Source organism: Pelodiscus sinensis, chromosome 2 (assembly GCF_052426305.1).
Source record: "Pelodiscus sinensis isolate ZL-2025 chromosome 2, ASM5242630v1, whole genome shotgun sequence".
Classification (NCBI taxonomy): Eukaryota; Metazoa; Chordata; order Testudines; family Trionychidae; genus Pelodiscus; species Pelodiscus sinensis.
The window spans coordinates 209,289,980-209,312,655 of NC_143053.1; the positions used below are offsets into that span (position 1 = coordinate 209,289,980).

At 42.0% G+C, this 22,676-nt stretch overlaps 1 protein-coding gene across 1 annotated transcript in view; it reads left to right on the forward strand.

The window, feature by feature from the left end:
* The window catches only part of THSD7A (thrombospondin type 1 domain containing 7A), a 540,091-nt gene that overhangs the window by 76,237 nt on the left and 441,178 nt on the right, over nt 1–22,676 (forward strand). Inside the window, exon 3 of the mRNA XM_089776685.1 lies at nt 11,940–12,074. The gene's annotated coding sequence lies outside the window, so the exon portion shown is untranslated. The remainder of the gene's footprint in view (nt 1–11,939; nt 12,075–22,676) is intronic.

Genomic DNA, 22,676 nt, shown 5'->3' on the forward strand with positions numbered 1-22,676 from the left:
AATTTTATTTTTTCTTTAACAAATAAATGTCACAGATTTGGTTTCTGAATACTTAAACTCTCTTTGTAGCAGTCCCAGATGTTCTGAAATCTCTCTAATTAAATATAATTTGGACCTAGAATAAGGAAAGAGGAAGAAGGAAAAGTGCTAGCCTCTCAAAAATGTGTATATATTCTGTATATATTTTATAATTGAAGTTGTAATTTCCTTTAAGGACTATTGGTTATGAGAATCTATGAATTATATAAACTATGCAGTATTCCATATAATAAGAACATTAATAGATGTAGTAACCTAGGAATATTCACATTTCATGATCACTTTCTCAAATGCATAAATGTGAGGTAATTCAGACTGACTGACTTTAAATTAGAAACTGCTTTTGATTCAGTATGTGTAAGAATTGTGGAGCATTTTGTAGGTAAGAATGGATAACATGTGGGACTATTGGTAATACTTATATCATGAAAATAGCCCAGGATGTGCACATTGTTTTTTGGCCTGTGGCCACATCAGGTAAGGAAATTGTATGAAGGGCCAGGGTAGGGAAAGCTGGGGCAGGCTGTAGTTCCTGAAACAACCAGGCATGGCCCCAGTGCCTGCCCCCTGTCCAACTTGCCTGCCCCCTGACTGTGTTGTCTGGAGCACTGGAACTGGTGGCTCCAGAGCCACACTGAGTACCTGGAGTTGCAGCCGTGCTACCTGGAGCAAAAATCTGCAGCCGTGCTACCATCGCCCAAATCTGCAGCCGCGCCAGTTGGATCATTTGTGCTGGCAGTGTGCCGACCACAACGTTCAGGAGGGGATGGACTGGCAGTGAGCTGCACCTGTCTACTGCATTGTCCTGGAGACCATGCTCCTCAATGGGAGCTCGGTGGACCAGATTGAAGAGTCTGACAGGCTGGATGTGACGCGGGCCATAGTTTGCACATGCCCTTCCTCCCCGCCCCCTCCCCCGCAACCGAACTAGACATTCTCAAAATAAGCTTTAAGAAAACAAGGGAAATATAAAGAAAACAGATATGTGAAAAATAAAACACTTATTTTTGGAACAAATGTCCATCAACCACTGAAAGTCAAGGCTTATACAGGTAGATCCTCTCTAGTTCAGCACTGTCTGGTCCAGCAACATTCTTGGTCTGGCATGATTTTAGTTAGCCAGATGTCCATTTACCTTGGAGGTGGCCAAATTTTCCATGGTCCCATAAAGTTTGTTTATAGCCACCAGTCCTGGATCTCAGTGTTCTATGCTGCTATTTAGCTCTAATTTACCCCTAACGGTCTTCTGAGAGCCCTGTAAGCAGTAGAAGTGTTGGTAATGCTGCTAGCCATTTTTTATCTCCTATGGTTCATCAAAATCTCTGGTTCTGCACTGGCTCATGAGGTCGTGGGACTAGAGAGGTTCAACCTGTGTATGTCAAGCTTATGGTATTACAATATAAACAGTTCCTGAATACTGCTGGTTCTAAACAAAATCAATTGCCAATACATTTGTGTGGTCTACTGCTTTAATTATAGGTTTACAAATAAGGATTTTCTGAGGTCTAGTCCTAGTGTTGATGCTGACTCTTTGCTATAGGCAAATCACTGTGGATAGCATTTAACTATCTCCCAGGACTGGTGTGAATAATAATTAAATAACATTTGTAAAGCACTTGGAAGATGAATTTTTTTGTATATGTGGCTAACTATCAGCAGTAGCTGGAAAATTAAAATCCATTTCTATTAACTTTTGAAATGTTTGTTAATCCCAAATCTGAATTAAAAACAAAAATTCATTTTTTGTGTGGAAAGGGATAAAAATATTTCAATTCAGGGGAACCAAAACAGGTTTGTTTGTTTTTTTCTTGCTGTATACCTTTCCAGTGGGTGGGCAGAGAGACCATCTATCTTACTGACTGGCCAGCATCCTAGCTGCCCAGGAACTTGCTGCACAGGAGCTGGCTGTCCAGGGAGATTTCTAAAATATTTTAATGTATTTAGTGTTTTTATTATTCACAAAAGAAGGGTTTGCAGCAAATTCACTAATATGAAAGAGTTTAAACATTTTAAAAGGTTTCTGACTGTATATCAGGGTCTTCCCATATAATCTAGGAAAATGGGATTGTTTGCTATCTATAGCTTGATTGGAAGTGTATGAAGACTCAAAGGATAGGACAGAGAGAAAGCTGGAATCTGCCACCTTTACTCGCTCTTAGTACCACCTCACTCCATGAGAGAAGAACCTCAGCCCCTTCTGACTTAGAAGAGTTTTGAGGTTTGTTTCCTCAATTTATTTTCTGGGTTTTCTTCTTTTAGGAACTCTGCGGTGGTTATATCAGTCAAAGAATCCTCTGTTTAGGTCCCTCTGTGGAAAGTTGGCTTCTCTTAGTGATTGTCCATCTGTTAAAATAATAAATTGAGTCATATTTAAAGCAGTTTTGTTTGCCTGCTCATGTCATTCTGATTTCAAGATGATTGTAGATTCTTTGTATCTAAATGATAATACTATAGTAAGTCACACTTCATTGCGTCTGAAGCACCTGTTTGGACTAAGTGCTCTGTTAGAAAAGCCACTGGTCATTAGTTGTGTTTGGAACTAGCTCTTTTCCTTTACTTGAATTGACTCTCTCCATTTGTTCTTTTCATAAATCAAGAATATTGTTTTTTTTAAGTGGCCCAAATCTTCTTTACATTTTAACTGTACAGCTCCAGTGAAATGAATATTGCAAGTAATGGAAAAACAGTTTTGGCTTACTGGCTTATGCAAAAAAAATCCTCCAGTTTTAAATATTACTGTCCTTTGACGCCTGAAAACAGTGTTTGTCAGAAAGCTGAAAGTTGAAGCTGTGCAAAGGGTCGTAGGAAATGTCAAATCCTTGGCCTTTGATGTTTTGTGTTTTTGCGAAAATTAATTCATCCATTTAGCTTTATTTGTAAATGTCAAGAATAGTCAATCATCCCTCTAGCTGAGCCTATTAGGATTGCTGTAGTTTAGGGCTTGTCAGCATTTTATTCTAAACTCCATTCTTCATGTTTATAAAAACTTGCTTCAAGCTGAAACTTGGCATGTGAAATATGAACTACAAAGCAATTTTAAAATTAAATGTGGCTTAATTTAATTTGTAATGTTAAAGTGTTAACAGCAAGCAAAATAGAGATTTGTCATCTCTGACCCCCCCATCCCTACCTACCTTCTGTTTTCCAGTTTGCGGGGCTGGAGTCTGTGATCAGGCCCCAGCTGCTTCCGGTGCTCCAGACCACGTGCTGGGCCATGTGGTGCAACTCTGGGCTGAGTGCTTTTAAAGTCCTGGGCCATGAGGTCATGCCATGCCTGGGCGTGTCCCCACTTACCTGTTGCGCTGCGTTTCAGCATGCCGCGCATGCACTTCCTTCAGCCCCACTGGGCTTTGTACATGGCCGACACGCAGCGCCGGGGAATTTAAAGTGCTGGGCTGCGGTGCCCAGTCACAATCCCCCTTTTTCTCCAACAGCTGCCAGCCGGCCCTTCAGAGGATGGCCCACTGGGAAATTCCCGGTGTCCCACACAGCCAGTCCGCCCCTGGTCTCTGGTCTGGCAATATCTGTTGTTTGGCAGGACCATGGTTGCTCCTGAACCAGAGAGCTGGGAGCTTAAGGGCAGGAGGAACAGCTGGGGCCAGGGCGATAGGGTCAGCAGCCCAGCTACGGGCAGCGCAAGATCAGAGCTGGGGCCCTACAGCAGCCTCTAGCAGCCCATGGCAGTGAGACCAGTCTAGAGTCCCCCAGTGGTGTTACCCTGGGACTCAGTAATGATTAATTAAGAGATCTAATTAGGCACGCCCTGACACTTGGAGATATTAATTGTCCCAAGTCCCAGAAGAAGGGATCGCCCGAGGCCGTATCGATCACTGGTTATGGGTTTTAAAACAAATGTCAGACACAAGATATGGGGCCAAACCATATATTGTAAAGAATCTGAAGAGATCAACACATGAAATATCAGTTTGCCCACCCTATCCCAGAAGAAAAGATGACAGAATATCCCCAATACGCAAGGCTTACATTACATCCACGTGATTGAACACAGGTTTTGGAGCTTACAACCTGTATGCTCTGGCTAATAGGAAGCCTCGGCAGAGGAACAGTGAGGCAATCCCGTGATGATACTCTGGATCCTATCCTCCGGCCTGGCAGGTGCAGATATCTGGACTCGTTAGCGAAGGGACTTCCGCTCTCCACGTATTAATTCAATAGGGAGTCAAGTAAACCCTCAGTAGCCAATCCTGTGCTGGGCTATCATTTACACGGGACTTCTCCACAGGAAACTAATCCCAGTGGAAGGACAACCACTATCTACACCCACATGGTCACACTATTCAATCACTCTTCCATACGTTTAATGACAAATAGGAAAACATACTACTAGTGTACCTACACAATGACACAAGCTGAACCCAAAGGACCAAACCCAAAAGAATCACAGCTAGGGTATTTATAGACAAAAAGGCGGGAAGATGTTAGTAGGGCTGAGTGCAACACCATTTGAGCAGTGTGCAGAGCTTTCTGGGTCCTGTGCAGCTCTTTTGGAATGGAGTGCAAAGCATTTGGTGATGGGTGCAAAGCATTTGGTAATGAGTGCAACCATGTAAGTGGAGGGAATCTTTAGACAGAGAAACCCCTCGGCCCCCCTCCTTTGGTTAGGCTGACAGGATTGTATACCAACAAGGCTGACCCACAAACTCCATTTTCAAATCCAAATAAACTCCAGCCCAATTATACATTTCCATAGATTACAGTGGTGCAGGTTGGTGTGGCAGTTCCCAGGAGCTTGGAGCTGAGACTGGAAGCCCTATGGTAGCATGGGACTTGAGTACCCTGGCAGCTTCCTGGAGTGCAGGGTTGGGGCACTGCGGTAGCCCCTGGGAGTGTGAGGCTGGAATCTAGCCCTACAGCAGTGTGAGGCCAGAGCACCGCAACAGCCCCCTGGAGTGTGGGGCCAAGGCCGGAGCCTCTGCTGCCCAGGAAGCTGGCAGAAGCTGTGCAAGCAGCCCAGCCAGGTTGAGGGTGGGGGAGAACTAGGAAGGATGCCAGCAGTAGGCAATGGGCTTGGGCGCCAGTGGCAGGAGATCTCCTGTAGTTTGGCAAATTCTCTTGGTCAGGTCCGGATGGTGCTGGACCAGGGATGTCCAACCTATAGTATTCATATTGCTGACCTAGTACTTGTACGCATATGTTGAGTGTCACTGATCTCATGACACCATTTGATAGCCTTATCATGCCTTTCCATAGCCTTGCTTAGGCATCATGCTTCATGCTGGACTGCCAGAATGCTGGTTGTCTCTACACTGCATAGTAAATCCAGTTTCATGGGACCCATTCCTTCAAGCTACATCTAAACTACACCCCTCTGTTGGCAGAAGGGTGTAAATTAGACCTATCAAAAGTGTGAATGAAGCTGGGATTTAAATATCCCGTGCGTCATTTGCATAATGGCGGCTGTGTTTTTGTTGTTGTTGTTGTTGTTTGTTGTTGTTTTTTTTGAAACGGGGCTTTTCAGAAAAAAACCCTGGTAGTTTAGATGGGGCATTTTCAACAGAAATGCCCCGTTTTGAAAGATCCTGTACTCCTCATTTTTTTTTGCAGTCTGTCTCCTCATCCAGATCATTAATAAAGATGTTGAACAAAGCTGACTCCCAGAACTGACACCAGCAGCACTCTGCTTGACAGACACCACCAATCAGACATCAAACCATTGATCACTACCCATTGAGCCCAACAATCTAGCCAGCTTTCTGTCCACCTTACAGTCCATTTATCCAAACCATATTGCCTTAACTTGCTGGCAAGAATACAATGGGAAACTGTATCAAAAGCTTTGATAAAGTCAAGATACATCACGTCCACCACCTTCCCCATATCCACAGAGCCAATTATGCCTTATCATAGAAGGCAACCAGCTTGGTTAGGCATGACTTTCCCTTAGTGAATCCATGTTGACTATTCCTGATCACTTTCCTCTCTCCCAAGGGCTTCAAAATGGATTCTTTCAGAATCCCCTCCATGATTTTTTGGGGAACTGAGATGAGGCTGACTGGCCTGTAGTTCCTGGATTGTCCTCCTTTCCTTTTTTTAAAGATGGACAGCACTTTTGCCTCTTTCTAGTCATCAGAACCCCCCCGATCACCATGAGTTTTCAAAGATAATGGCCAATGATTAGCCAACTCCCTCAGCACCCTTGGATGCATTAGATCCGGCCCCATGGATATTTGTATATCCAACTTTTTAAGTATTTCTTAGCCTGTGCCATGTTTTTGGATTTTAATAGAAAACTGCAGGTCATTGTTGCACCCACTGTTGTGTGTTTGCCCCAAATCCTATGCAAAGTGGGTCAAGTGAGGTGTCTAATAAAAGCTTATGCTATGGTGAGTCTATGTATGCTACTCATATACTTATATGATTTATATATGTAAAGTTATGAATATGGGCTCTGTACTTAGACTTTAAATATTCTTTGTTTGGGAGACAGCATTAGGTGTCGGCCACCTATTGTGAGGAGTGGTTATTCAGTGAAGAGCTATGCTAAATAGTGATGCTGCATGGACAATGACTCTCAAGTGTTGCCAATAAACACCAGAGGAATGCAACTGGGATCCTGTATACCAACAAGTGCACCATGGCTGCTTGCCATGAGGACATGGACAGTCACTTGATCATGTGATCAGCTCTAGTTTAAGAGGTACCATCACTTAGGAGAACAGTAGATTTCCGTCTGCATGGGCAAGATGATAAAAGGAAACTGGGGATGTCTCCATCTTTGTTTTCAGAAGCATCCTCACTAAGGACAGATGGCTGGAAAGGATTTGTTGACCCGTCCTAACTTAGGATGTGCTCCAGAGACTTTTAAGCTAGTAGTTTGTTACATCTCTGCTAAGAGCCTACATGAAGAACTTGGTGATTGATATATGTAATGTGTTTTCTTTAACAGTCTTACTTTCAAACTTGTCTTTCTTTTTATTAATAAACCTTTAGATTTTAGATTCTAAAGGACTGGCACAGCATGCTCTTTGGCGTAAGATCTGAGGTATAAATTGACCTGGGACTGTGGCTGGTCCTTTGGGACTGGAAGAACCTGTTCAGAGTTGGTAAGATTGGTATGCATAAGCTCTCATCAGTGTAGGGTGAGTGCTGGTTGTGGCACAGCTAAAGCTGGAGTGTCTTACTCTAAGGGGATTTGCTTGTGCAACTTCTTGCTGACACGATTCACTGGTTTGGTGCCTTATAGAGGAGAACCCCAGTCTTGGGCTGCAAGTAGTCCTGATTTGACCCTCTCAGCAGTGCCCCAGACCAATCTATTATATTTCAACCTGTTATTTCGCTACTGAGAGCTGCCCACCTCTTTCTCATACTGCATTGCCTAGTGCAGTAGTCTGGGAGCTGACCTTGACTGAAGACAAAGGCAAAAAAAGCATTGAGTACTTCTGCTTTTCCCACATCATGTGTCACTAGGTTACCTCTCACATCCAGTAAGGGTCCCACACCTTTCCTGACCATCCTCTTATTGCTAACTTGTCTGTAGACACCTTTCTTGCTACCTTCACATCCCATGCTAGCTGCAATTCCATTGTGCTTTGTCCATCCTGGTTATACCCATACATGCTCATCAGTATATTCAGAGTATTCCCCAGTCATCTCTCCCAAGTTGACATGACTGAGGATGAGTTAGGATGATTTAGTTAGGGTTGGTCCTGAGGTCTCTTCTGGCCATAGGATTCTATGATTCTAAGTTTCCATTTCTTGTAAGCTTTCTTTTTGTGTTGAAGCTCACCAAGCATTTCACTGATAAGCCAAGCTGGTCTTACTGCACATCAGGATGGTTTGTTCCTGTGTGAGATGGGGTGTGCCTACCCTGCACTGAATCAGGTGGGGTTAAAACTTGTGCAAAAACTTGTGGAGCATCTACACTGCACGTAAGTTCTTGTGCAAGTAAATTTACAGTAAAGTGTCAGAAAAGAGGGCTTCTTGCACAAGATTTATTCCTCTCCCCACAAGGAATAAGCCTTCTTGCACAAGATCTCTTGTGTAAGAAGTCAGTGTGGACAGGCAACGGGTTTCTTGCACAAGAAACCCCTATGACAAAAATGGCTGTCAGAGCTTTCTTGCACAATGGAGCATCCATGCTGCCATGGATGCTCTTCCACAAAAGCACATCTCTTGAGCAAAAGCACATGGCAGTGTGGACACACTCTTGTGCAAGTACTTTTGCGCAAAAATTCTTGCACAAAACTGTTCTTGCAAAAGAAGCCTGCAATGTAGATGTAGCCACTGTGGGTGGAGGAAGTCCCACTCCTCCATCCAGACTGGGCATGCTCCAAATGCTAGGACAGCACAAAAGGCAGTAGTGCAGCTTAGTCTGGGCTGGACACCAAAGGAGAAGGACCTTCACTAGGACCATCAGAACCACCCCCCTCAGAGACCCGGGTGACAGGAACCAGAAACCCAGGAGACTGCACCATAGCCCGAGGAGCCTCAGGGAGAGCCAGATGCAGGGGAACCAGAGAACTCAGGAACCACATGGGACACAGCCCTTCCAATGCCAGTAGGAAGTGACCCAGGGAGGGTGTTGGAGAGGTATCTCCCAGGTGAGAGATACCACTCCCATCAGTTCCCTAAGGGAGGCAGTTTGCTTTTCTGAAATTCAGGATCTGTATTTTGCTGCTCTCCTTTCTCGCTTTAATTTTCATTTTATTTTCCAAACACATTCATGGCTTTTTTTTTTCATAGTTATGTTTTTTGGCTCCCATGAGCCTGTGTGACTTACTGATATGAATAGAGATTGCAAAATTGACAAATTGCTGATTCAAAGGGATATATGTGGGAATACTCCTGTGTTCACACATACTCCTTTTGAAGTCAAATCCCTTTTCTGGACCAGTGTCTGTTTTAGCAATAGCCTGTAAATTTAGGTCAGGGGTTTTTATTTGAATAACTGCATGCCTTGAATTAATATATTCTGTATTTTTTCAATGGCAGATATTGAACCTCTACAACAGTTTTCCCCAAATGTTTTACTGGTGCCTCCCCTTACTCTTATCTGTGACACTTCACCCTGGAGTCAGGATCCAGAGAGGGGCCATACCTTTAGGAGAGGAGGACATGGATGGGGAAAGGGAGCCAAGCCTGGTGGGGCAGGCAGATGGGGGGTAGGAACAGAGCTGAAGCTGGGAGCTGAGGCTGGTGGTCAGTTCCCTGACTGTGGGATTAGCAACCCCAACTGGAAGTGGAGCCCATGGAGCAGGGCTGGCAGTCAGGGTTGGCTGGTGCTTCTGCCTTGTCCCTGTGGGGGCTGGGCCAGGTCCCAGCCATGCTCCTGCCAATGTTGTTTTGTGCCCTCTTTGGGGGGTATGCGCCACATATTGGGAACCTCTGCTCTACAGTTAGTAAAAGCAAAATGTTACATTTTGAAACAGCCTACATTATAATAGTCTAAAGGGAAAATCAGAGTTCAGACTCTTCATTTAAACTAGAGATGGGGAGCCTCCGGTGCACTGACCAGATACAGTTTGCCATAGTTAACTCCAGGCGAGCTGCCAGGCACTTTGCTTACCTGAGCATCTGCAGGCACAGCCACGCTCAGCTCCCAGTGACCATGGTTCACCATTATTGGCCAATGGTATCTGTGGGAAATGAAATGGGCCAGGCTGCCACTTCCTGCAGGTCTCATTGGCCGGGAATGGCAAACTGCAGCTATAGGGAGCTATGAGTGGTCATGCCTGTGGACTCTCAGGTAAACCAGGTGTCTGGTGGCCCTCCAAGGGTTAACCCTGGCAAACTGAATCTAGCTTGTGGTCTTGGAGGTTCCTCACCCTGATCTAAACTCATAACATAATGGTACACCTAATTCATATCACAAGTTAGCAGAGTCAAGTGAGCTACAACGTGATGGGGATTTCTCGGTTTGAAAAGCATACCCTCTTATGATGAGTCTCATGTCTTCAGCTAAGAACTGCTCCAGTGATCTACTAGTGCACACGCTGACACTGTGTACAAATAATATCATGAGTCCCCTTCATCTTAAATTTAACTTGTTTTGAAATCCTGTACAGTAATTTTGGAAGGATGGTTTTTATGCAATATGTTCTTCCACACTGCGGAATAGTTCACAATGGATGGGTAAATCGCAAAAAGGCTCTAAGCTCTTGTATATACCATTTTATTAGTGAAGTCTTTCTATGATTTGACCTACAGGCAAAACGTTTAAAGTAGGTGTAACAGTATTGTAACTGCTAATGATAGCAATTTTTTTCATATCACGCAGCAAGAAAAATCAGAAATGTATTGGAAAATCATTAAGGACATTTGAGTGATTTTTAACTTCCAGAAAAGGTACCAAATGAGATTTGAACCATTTTGAAGTTAGTTTAGACGCTTAGGTGAGGGAAGATTATGGAAGTGTTTGTAAAAAAATAAATAAATAAAGGTGTTGAGGTAGACTTTAGTGCCCTGTATTTTCCCCATGGCATTGGTAAGTGTCAAGAATCAAGGCAAATAATGGTTCCTTCTCAAGAAAAAGAAGAGCACAGAGGAGGCATGGCAAGGAGAGCCATGCCATGCTGCTTTGTCCAGTGTAAGATTGGGGTGTACAGCAGAGTGTGAGAGATTGTAACTCTAATTTAACCTAAAACTTAGCCTTATTTATGCCAGTAAATAGCTTCTTTCCCCACTATATTAATCTGCTCTACCTTGAGCTGAAACATTTCTTTCTGCTTTTTGCATTTCCACTCCTTTACTTTCAAAAGAAGAGGCTAAGATGGGTTGAAAGTTAAGTTGAGAATAGACACGGCCGAGGAAGTATCTCTGAAGCAGAGAGTGGGGTACCCAAAGAGGCAGCAATGGCTTCCTGATTCCAAAGTTGACCCATTGCAGGATTAGAGCAGAGTGAGGTCTCCTATAATCTGCACCAGTGGGTGTATGTTTCTTACTGAAGATAGCTGTCTACCAACCCTGGATGCCTCCCTGCTGCCTGGGCACTATGAGCAAGATACATCTACAGTGGGCTCACTCCCAACATCAGAATCTTCAGCCGGGGAGATGGGGCTTGATTCCATCAGTATGTCTCAGATGGGGTGGAGTGGAGCAGAATGTTATCACGTGTATGCGACATATAGCTATATTTTCCCCCCTCTTCGTTTTGGCTGCTATTCCTAGCTAGGAATAACTTGGTGGCTTCACAACTGTTTCGTATAAGTGCAGTATCAGGTTACCATTGCACTATTCCCTTCATTCCTTTTTACTGAAACTGTGTAATATGTACTTGGTTAAGTTTGTAGCAGTTTGCTATATGGATTGTATATCCCCATCTGCAGGTGAGACTTAATATTTAGCAGCAGGAAATGCTTTGTGCTAATTCATTTGAGGGTAGTTAAGGAAGGAGGAGAGATAATAGATCTCTTTGCCTTTTTATATTTTGATTCAGATAAATTGCAACAGACTTTTGCTTGTTTAGTCCATCTTGAAAAATATGGGATTGGACTAGGACAATATTCAGACAAATGTCAATTTAAATTAGAACTTTCAGGCTAATGCAAGTAATGGGATCAGATGGCATGAGGAGGGGGGGAAGATTCAGAACAGATGTCTGGCAGCAATTTTTCACACAAGCAATCAAAAATGTGTGGAATGGCCTCCCAGGTATTATTATGCTATGCAAGCTTAAATACTAAGTCATTCAGGAAAATTACATGGTTTCCTGAGGCATACAGGGCAAAATGAGCTTGGAAATAGGGTCAACGAATTTAGCTTATGCACATATGATAGAAATGTTGATTCAAAAGGTTAAATTCATTATTGGGTTGTGCGTGATTTACATTGAGAATCACCAGGCTTTACCAATAGGCCACATACTTTCAGAAGTTCCTTCTGATCATTCACTAAAACAAAGGGTATCTTATTAAAATTGTGCTTTGTCTATTTATGTATAGGTTGATGCTGACATTGTTACCTTGTGGTTGGCTGACTCCTTACTCCTGTACTTGTGTCCCAACATGCAGTGGAATAGTGGCAACTGTATCACAGCTGCTCAGTACTGGAGAATGGAATCTTCCTATGATAAAAAGGTATGTTAGCTCTTTTTTAAAAAAATGGAACAGATTTATATGGAATGTTAGTTTTATATCTTTCAGTTGATGTCCTGAAAATTTGAAATATGTTTGAGGTGTAGCAGCAAGAACCTGTACATAGGGTTGCCAACTTTCCCGATCAGATGGATCAGAGGATAAATAGCTAATTTTCTATTGTGCATTTGTGTTGTCTTAAGCCAAAAATTGATCACATAACTCTGCAATTCATCACTTATATTTGCTTGCATCACTTGCTCGTTAACCATCTTCCAGAGACTTACTCTAACATTAGAAATCCTCAACTGCTTCAAACAGCTTCCTATATAATTAAAAAACCCAAAATGCCAGCTAAATGTTTTCCTCATCTTCCCCCTATTGTATGGAATTTTTACTCCTAATTGCCCACACCCAATGTCAGTGGGACAAGATTCATTGCTGGCCCATGGTAGTTTTTTATATTTAAAAATATCATGACTTTTAAAATCCATTATATGATGACTCTGCAGACCTAGAAATGTGAGCTTGGGGCATGGGATTTTTAATAGAACCCAACTTCTGCACAGTATAACAGATCTTAAAGTCTATGATATTTTTATGTGGATTAAAGTCATTACTGTATTAGGTTTGTTCTGCATTTGTCAGTTTGCATTTTTTTTTCTGTCCTACTGAGCCTGGTAAAGTTGCTCTCCTGATAACTTAGGTACCTGTTCTTTATAGGCAACAGGCTACAAAGAAATACACCAAATATAAAAATTGAGCCAACAGGGGATTTGATGCAGGAATTATTGGATAAGGTTTTGTAGTGTTTATTACAGGGGTTTTCAAGCAAGATGATCACTTTGGCTTATAATTAGAGTTGGCAGGATTTTGCTTCATATTAGTAGATGTCAGTTAATGACCATTTCAGCTGACACACTGAAATGGGGGGGGGGGGGGAAATCTGTTGGTGTGAATACAGCTGCTTTCTGGTAACTTGTGCCTGCAAGGATTGGATCTCACTGGCACTGGGGTGGCCACTCCTGTGTCATGTGAAATATTTCACATGTGCAAAATATAGGATGGTATGTAGGTATCACTGGCTTGTGTTTGTGATTATAGGCATATTCTTCAGCATTCCAAATTCTTGGCAGCTAAACCTTTATTGCCCTCAACTCAGTAGATACATACAAATGTGTGGCACATACTTACTGTTCAAATATAGATTGTTGCATTAAAATAACTAATATATAGATTGTTGCATTAAAATAACCAATATTTCAGTAAAAAGGCAGTTGTACCAAGAAGTAAAATTTATCCTTTCATAAAACTCATGTACCAAATACTCCTATGAATACTCTAAGACTCTAGACCTTTTAATGCTTTTTGTATTCCATATTAATTTAATTTTAGAAATAAATAACAAAAACATAGTAATATTGTAATGAAGATTTCATGGCAGCAACTGACAATAGAATGAAGGCAGACTGTTCATTTATTGTCATGAGAACAGGAGGGAATGGTGATCTCTTTGATTGCTATATTGTATAAAAATAATTGGCTTATTATCATAATTGTATTCTTTTTCACAATATGAAGGTCAAGTGCAATAGTAATAATAGTATGGAGACATATCACTTTACAGATGCTAGTAGATATTAATTGAGGAAAATATGAGTTTTTCACATTTTATGGCGCTGATAAGCATTACTGTTGAAAAGAGGCAGGGGAATATCAAACCCAAAGGACCTTTGCTGTCACTCAAATTTTTTGCCATCTGTTTTAAAAACTCTAATTTCAGCCAAAGACTAGGAAGATGCAGAATGTACTAACCCGTATTGTTCTCATTTGCGCCAAACGTGGAAAGAGTTCTATTTTCTGAGATGCTTCTTCAAAAATATGTTACCAAGATAATTACAGCATGGAGTAAATTTTCAGAAAGTTCTGTTTTTAACGTATGGCTTCTATTCAGAAGTATTCAGTTGAAATCCCACATCATTTGCAAGTGTATTCCTGCATCATGATGTCAGGAAATTGATTTTTTACTTCATATGTATATTTAATTTTTGAGTCATTGAAATCTTAATTTTTGTGCGTACATTTCCCCTTAGGCCTTCTTGTCCAACCTTCTGCATAGAACAAAAACAGTACATTTGATCTTTTCATCATTTTACTGAAAAATATCAGAGGGTTTGCCGTGTTAGTCTGAATTTGCGAAAACAATTAGAAGTCCTGTGGAACCTTTATAGACTAACAGATTTATTGGAGCATACACTTTCATGGGCAAAGACCCACTTCATCAGATGTGATTTTTTTATTTTTTTTTATTACTGAAAAATAGTTTTTTATAAAATGTGCTTGGATGCTATAGAAAACCCAAAGATAAGGTTCACTGATGTTCAGTGGTCTAGAGGAGCTCTGACCAGTCCATTCTATCTATCCAAATAGTGCCATGGAGAAGAGTGTACACCAGTCATAGTTTACACAACTGCAGGCAAATAGTCTGTGAAAGATTAAACTATCCATTGACCAATCTTTTTTAAAAAAAATCACAAAACAGAGCCATGGCTGTGTGTCTAAATAATTAACTCTCTTCCCCAGGTTCTCTGGTGACTTGAACTGAATCATTTCAGTCTTTTGCAATGCCTCAGTTGTGACTGATAGCAACTGTATGTTGACAGAAATACATTTTTAAACTTGTGTTAACCAAAGCACTATTTGAGTGACATTAAGAAGTGTCATCTCATAACAGAAAAAGTGAGGCAATTTTATTACAAACATCAGATAGTTTCCATAAATGCATCTGGTGGACATGTCCAGTGTTTCAGTTTTCATAGTCCATAATGCTTCACTCTGGTATGCATCTTTTCACTGTCCATTCATTACATAGTAAATCATTATATAGCATTGTAAATAAGAGCTGTGATGTGACAGATTTAATTTGAATATACCATCAGAGGGTGATAATTTTTCTGAAGCACTTTTCTCTGATCGTTTGATTGGATGTTACCAAGTACGATGAAGGTAATAAGCAGTTCTTGGAATGGTCTATATTTAGGGATACCAGGTGGCTTAAAAAAGAAAAAATACCGGACACACTTGATCTCAAATGGGAGGGTGGGGGGGACTGGCCAGGAGGATGTGTGTGTGTGTGTGTGTGTGGGGGGGGAGGGAACCAGCTTATGAGAAGCAGGGCGGGGGGGGGCAGGGTGCTGGCCGGGAAGTGGTCAGGGAGGAGCAAGTGGGGGGAGAGAATTGGCTGGCAGGGAGGGGGACTGACCTGGGCGCACGCAGATCCCGGGGCACTACCCATTGCGTGCACGGTCCCAGCAAAGCATGAGCGAGTCCAGCCCCAGGGATTCCCTCCCACCCTAGCCCCACCTTCTGCGTAGTTGCATAGTGCCTGGCTGGTAGACATGCTCATGCAGCATGAGCGTGTCTACCAGCCAGACAGTTTGCAACTAGATACTGATACTCCTAATAGGTAAGCTTTATTAATTAGAAAATAGCGGGCATTTTATATGTTCGGTATTTTCTTAATATTTTCCCTGGACAGAACCCTCAAATACTGGACTGTCCAGTTCAAAACCAGACACCTGGCAACCCCAACTATATAGTAAATGGATGCTTTTTAATGACTGAAATAGTAATGAGAGAGCTCTTAGATTGACTACTAAGCGCTGAAACACAGACAGCCTGTTTTAAAGTAAATTATTTCATTTGGCAAGAAGAAACCAGTGGGCTCTAATCAGTAATGAGCTTCCCACAGTTTCAGTGATCTATCTGCATGGAGCTCATCACACAATCTCTTCCCTGTTGAAGCCATGAATAGTGACAACAGAGCTACTTCGGATTCAGGAAGACAACATTGTATTTAATCCCACTGACACGATTTTCAATTAAGGCCTAAAAACTTTATTTTTTGTAGTGAACATTTAGATTCTGCCTCACTCTTACTGGTGTGACTAAGATCAGAATATGGCACAACTCTAACCTGCATTCTGAATTTAAAGAACCAGAGGGAGAAAAGAGGGTGCATGGAATGGCAAAATGGAAATCTATAAGGGTATTAATCATGCAATTTATTGCACATAAATGTACATAAACATAGCTATTAAAGCTGTTAGCTTCTCTTCTTAGCTGTTAAAATATGCCCGTTTCTTTGAAGTGGAAGGAAGAACTTTAGTCCGAAAATAAAGAAAAGGAACAAATTTATCCTTAAGAGCAGCTGATGTGTTGCTTTTGGTTTTGTTTGAGGAAGGATGATTCTTACTCACTGGAAACATTTAGGTATAGATCCAATAAACAGATCATTTTAGAAAAGTGAGAAGAACAGAGGGTTCAGTTAATGGTTAACATTCCATTATCGATGACTTGTTTAAATAGAGGTAATATGCAGATGCTGATATGAGAACAATATATATTTTCTGTTGTGCATATAACTGTGAGCCATGCAATCATTTTAATAACCACTGTGAATTTTCGATCTGTATCTGAGACAGATTTCAACTACTCAAAATTGAGAACTGAGATTGCTAAAAGGATCTTTTTTTTTTTTTCTTTCTTTCTTTCTTTGCTACCAACTCATAGACTTTAAGGTCAGAAGGGACCTATATGGTCCTCTTGTCTGACCTCCTGCACATTACAAACCACAGAACCTCACCCACTATGTAGTAGGCCAATAATTTCTGGCTGACTTACTGAACTCCTGAAATCTTGATTTAATTACTTCCTTGCCATTGTAGGCAATCTCATCATACTATCCTTTCTATAAACTTATCAGAAACTGACTTATAAGCTCAGTCTTAAAGTCAGTTAGGTTCTCCCCTCCCCCTCAATTATTCACCTTGGATGGCTGTTCCAGAACTTTGCTCCTCTGATAGCTGGAAACTTTAACTAGCACCTGATGTTTTAAAATGTTGATATTATTATATAGTCGCCATACCACTGAGAGTATATTTGACACTTGGACATAGCTGCCAAGATTTGTGCTGCTCCATATGTGACATTTCTAATTGAGAAACAAACCTTGACTTACCCCTTAGGGTCACCTACAGCAGTCAGAGCAGATTTGAGGAAGGCACACACCTATTCCTTGCATGCTTTAGAATTCAGAAGTTTGGAAGGGGTTCTGTGGGTTGGAGGAGATCGGATTGCAGTGTTGGAGGAAAGGTGATGTGGGATTTACTAGAGGGAGAAATCCTAGAGAGGGATTGTCCATAGGAGGAGATTCTGATGCAGCGTACAAGGCTGTAGATGGGCTGTTAGGAGCTGATGGACTATAGAAGATATAGATGAATAATGGATGGGAATGAGGGGTGCTTGGGGAAGATCTTTTAAACCCCTGACACACTGTAATGGTTGCCAGAAAATGCCAACACCACTTTTTCAGTGACAGAGATCTATCTAGAAGGGAAAGAGTGTTGGAGAGGTCTCAGGCTTCACTGTTGCCTGAAAACTAGGACATTTCCCTAAACCAGTGGAGAAACTATAGCTGGTTACCTGCAGCCCTGCAAGATCTGTTATATGTATGACAAGTGGAATGGTAATTTGAAGGCCCTCTAAGGTTTTCATATTTGCTTGCTGATATTGACCACCATTTAAATCATTGCAAATAATTGTTATATTAACCATTAGGCTCTTTCTTTGGGGGATGGAGGATTCTATTTTTGAGGGGGGGGGGGGAAGAGAGAGAGGGAGAGAGGGGGGGGGGAGGGAGGGAGGGAGGACTAAGGCATGGTCCACACTAGGGATGTGAAATTGTAGCCAGGGCTCATCGATTAACTTTCATGATTACACACAGGCTCCCACGATGCATAGAAAGCTGGCTTAAAAGCCAGCTCTTGGTGCAAGCCAGCTCCTGGGGAGCCACCTGCACCTGCCATTCCCCACCAGCTGGTGCTCAAGGGGAGCCAGCTTAGAAGCTGGCTACCTGTGTGCACTGGCTCCTTGGGACTTACCTGCCCCCGCTCACTGCCTGTGTTCTGGCTCCCCACATGCATTGGCTCCCTACATGTAACCACTGAAATTTTCAACAGATACATTTACATGATTAAACAGATTTTAACATCCCTAGTCCACACTAGAAAATTAGGTTGGTTTAGCGACATTGTTCCTGGCTGTGAAAAATTCCTCCCCTCCCCTCCCCTCTCCTCCCCTCCCCCTTCTGCGTGGTGGTATTAAGATGACCTAAGTCTCCATGTATTCTGCGTTAGAAAAATGGGATAATTCTTCTGTCATCCTAGCTTTTGTCTCTCAGGGAGGTGGATTTCCTAACCTGGCAGGAGAACCTCACCTGTTGGCATAGCTACATAGTTCTGTAGTCCCCAACCCCACCCCTTCTGCCTGAAGCCCTGCCACTTCCAGAAGACCTGGAGCTGGCCCACAAGCACATACCAACATTTGTGAAGTGGCCTACCCTACAAAAATCATTGCTGACCCTTGGATTAAATAGTCTTACAGTATGCAAACTGCTTGTGGAACTGAGTAGCCTCTGATGTTTCCCTATTCAATCTGCTTGATCCCAGAACTGACATTGAGTGAGTGGGAGTGACTCGGGGAGCAGCTCAAACATGGAAAGAGGCTGATCAGGGGCAGGACATTAGCCTTGGGGGGCAAGGTGAGTGTGGCAGTGACATCACAAGGCCTCTTGCAGCATCTCAGGTTATTGGCTAAAGGATGTTAGGAGTTGATGACCTCACAGAGAGTCCATGACAATGGCCAGGTAGGACAGGCTGCAGGGCAGGGACAATTTCAGAGACCTCCATGGCTTTGCTGCAGGGAGTCTCCTTCACGAGGTCTGCCCTTGAGGACTGAGAGAATATTCAAGGTACATGAGCAGGAACCTCTTTGGAGTGTTCTCCTTTCCCAGAACTAATTGAGGTAGAAGACAGACATCCCTGTGGAGAAGGTAAGAGCCTGTGAGATGTTTAGTGCCGATGCAGACTGATCCACCTGGTGCTGGCCAAATTCAAGGTATGGGAAACACAAAGTTAAATTGGGAGAATTATTTTCCCACCTAAGCCTTTTGTCCCTTATTACTGGGGACATTGGAGTTTTAGGGTTTTTTTTTTCATTTCCCTTTACCCATAGCTTCCTGCCCCACAGAGTCTAACTGCTGATTGGAAGGGTCAGTAACAAGTAGGAGACTTAGGACTTGTTTTTCTATTTAAGGCCCAGAGAATGAGCCAAGGAAGGGGTGAAGTCTCTTTAGGGAAGTTAGCTTATGTTGGGCAAACATTTTTTGTTTCTTTGAGTTTGTTATTAGACTCTTTCATTACTTCAGCAGAGGAGGGACTTTGAAGCTGTCACAAGAGGCACTTCACTGCAGGGCTGAAATGGCTGTTAAAGATGCTAAGTGGGGAAAGTCTGCTATGCCATGTCCAGCCCTAAGTGGATATAGGGGCTGTAATCTATAATAATAAAAATGATAATTTTACAGGTTCAAATTTATTGGTAATTAAAAAGTCCTCAAATAATCAAACTTGAGTGAGTTTGAGTCTGTTAGAACTGATCCTACAGCCTGATGACAAGTCTGATTCTAATTTCTCTGCATCCTTCCTGCACTTGGTATAATCTTTTGGGATGTCCTGTTGTGCCATGATTAATGCCTCCTGTGCTACCACATAGACACTTCTCAAATTCTCCATCTGTTTTTGCCAACTTAACTGCTTTACATTTTCCTCACCACACTACGTCTGACATTCTTTAAACTTTCCTTTAATTTCTTGCAAGTTAAGAGCCAAGGACACATTGTCAAATAGCAATTTTTAAATTCCACATTCTTTTTTTAAGAATCTCATCCACTTCATTGACCTCTTCTCCCCTCCCTCCCCCCCGCACACACACATCTGTTTAACCTGTAATTCAAATATTTTCATCCTTTGAATTTACAGGAGGGAGGGAAAAAATACTCTACTTAACCTCTAATTAGACAAGAAGCAATGGACTTACTTTAATTTAAGGGATATTTAGGTTGAACATTGGGGAAAACTAATGGTAAGGGTGGTTAACCCCTAGAATAGGTTGCCAAGGGAGGTTGTTGAATCTGCCAGTGAGGCTGCTGCGGCTCTGTCCCCACTCCTAGGCCAGCACACAGAGGCTGCCCTGGCTCCATCTGGGTTGCCGGGCGGCTGCTGCTGCCCTGATGCCACGGCCTTGCTACTGCTGCTGGGCTGCTGAAGCCCTGGCCTTGCTACCATCAGCCTTGCCTTTTCTGGGGCTCTTAGCTGCTGGCCTTCCTGCCCCAGGGCTCTCTCATTGAGCAACATCCGTGGTTCTCCCAAACCACAGATGTTACCAGACAAGAATCCCAGTTTAGGAAGGTACAACCTATGTATCTTATAAATAATTCAAGAACTCCTTTAGTATTTATTTCTCAGCAGCAGGCAGCATATGACTATTTCTGGCACTTTACCGAGTTAGTTTCACTGTATGTATTTTGATTTTATTCAAAGGTTTCCCCACACAGGCACTTGGCTGCAAGGTCCGCTGTGTTTGTTACAAACCAGGATGTGACAATCAGAGCAAAGCTTCGCTATCTTATTCTTGACAAGTAGATTTAAACTTTGTCACATTGAATCAATAATTGATTATTGGGATCCCAGCTGTGCTTTCACTTTGTAATCAATAAAAAAATTATACTCTATTTTACAGGTTCAAATTTACAAATAACTAATAAGACCTTCGCTAACCAAGCTTGACTGAGTTCTATGAAGCAACTGTTAGGGTACGTCTAGACTACATGCCTCTGTCGCCAGAGGCATGTAGATTAGGGTACTGGACATAGTAAAATGAAGTGGCGATTTAAATAATCGCCGCTTCATTTAAATGTACGTGGCTGCAGTGCTGAGCCGACAAACAGCTGATCAGCTGTTTGTCGGCTCAGCGTGATAGTTTGGACTCTCCCCTGCCAACATCAAAGGTATTTGTCGACCACCCAGGTATGCCTCATCCCAGGAGGCATGTAGTCTAGACGTACCCTTAGTGAGTGCATAACAGAAAAGGCATACATTGCCAAGATCTGTTAGAACTGATTCTGCGGTCTCATGTCTGATCCGATCTCTTCATTGCTAATAATGGCTTATACTTTAGTATCTTTATAATCAGATGGTTTACAATCCCATTTGTTGTTCTTTCTATACCATGATTTAAAAGGAAGTTCTGAGCACTTCTGTGATTTAGACCAGGGGTCTCCAAACTACGGCCCGCGGGCCGGATGCGGCCCGCGAGGCCCTCTCATCCGGCCCGTGGAGACCTTTTTGTCTACGGAAAAAAAATTACCATTTGAAGCAGATGTGGCCAGTTGCCCAGATGAACTGCAGCTGGAAGTCATTGAGTTGCAAGCAAATGACCTCCTTAGGGACAAGTTCAAAATAGGACTGGTGGGTTTTTACCAGTTTTTGCCCAAGGAAGACTTTCCTAATGTCAAAACTTTTGCATCAAGGTACCTTTCAATCTTTGGAACAACATTCCTGTGTGAACAAACATTTTCAAGAATGAAATACGTGAAGAACAATTTGAGAACAAACTTGTCCGATGATAATCTCAGGTCACTGTTGATGTTAGGGACAACAAATCTAAAGCCAGAAATGTCTGCTATTTTGGCATCCAGGAAACAATTTCACCATTCACACTAATACAGGTGTTCATGTGTAGTGTATCAATGAGTTATTAAATAATAACTGAATAAAATAATATTAAATAAATAATTTAAAACAACATCCATGTTTTGATTGTTTTTTATTTGGACCTCAAGTGCGTAGTCGGCCCCCGAACTGCTGTTTGATAGTTAATGCGGCCCTCGGGCTGAAAAGTTTGGAGACCCCTGCTTTAGACAACTGCTGCTTACTCATGTACTTGCCATCAGCATATTATATTTATGCATACTTTTGTTTATTGTAGTTAAGACACTGCTCACTAACTCAAAAGGATAGGGCACTATATCAAAGGTTTTTATATCTTTCTGAATAACTACAGCATGCTGGTATTTCTCCACCTCTTAGCCTGTCTATTATTGTAAATAGTGGTTTCAGAGGGGTAAACAGAGTTAGTCTGAGACAGGAAAAACTTAAAAAATAACAAATAGTCTAATAGCACTTTAAAGACAAACAGAACATGTAGATGGTATCATGAACTTTCATGGGCACAACCCACTTCTTGTCATCTGAAGAAGTGGGCTGTGCCCACGAAAGCTCATGATACCATCTACATGTTTTGTTAGGGTACATCTAAACTAAGTTCTGTTTTTGAAACAATATACAAATTCCATGAGAATTTGCATATCTTCTTCTGATCTCACTTTCAAAAGCAGAGCTTTCGAAAATAAGTCTGGACGCGTGTGGATTTTTTTTGGGGGGGAGGACCTTTTTTGAAAAAAACTCATAAATTTCATTTTTTTCAAATTCCTGGGAAATTTGCATATCCTCTTTTGAAAACAGAGCGTAGTCTAGACATAGCCTTAGTCTTTTAAGTGCTACCAGACTATTTGGGTTTTTTAAAAGTTTTTCTTGTAAATAGTGGGTTCTTTTAGATGATTAATGGACAAAATATCAAATTGTCAAGCTCAAGTTTGGTTTATTAATCAAAGACTAGACATGTAAGATCAAACTGCACAGAACAGTA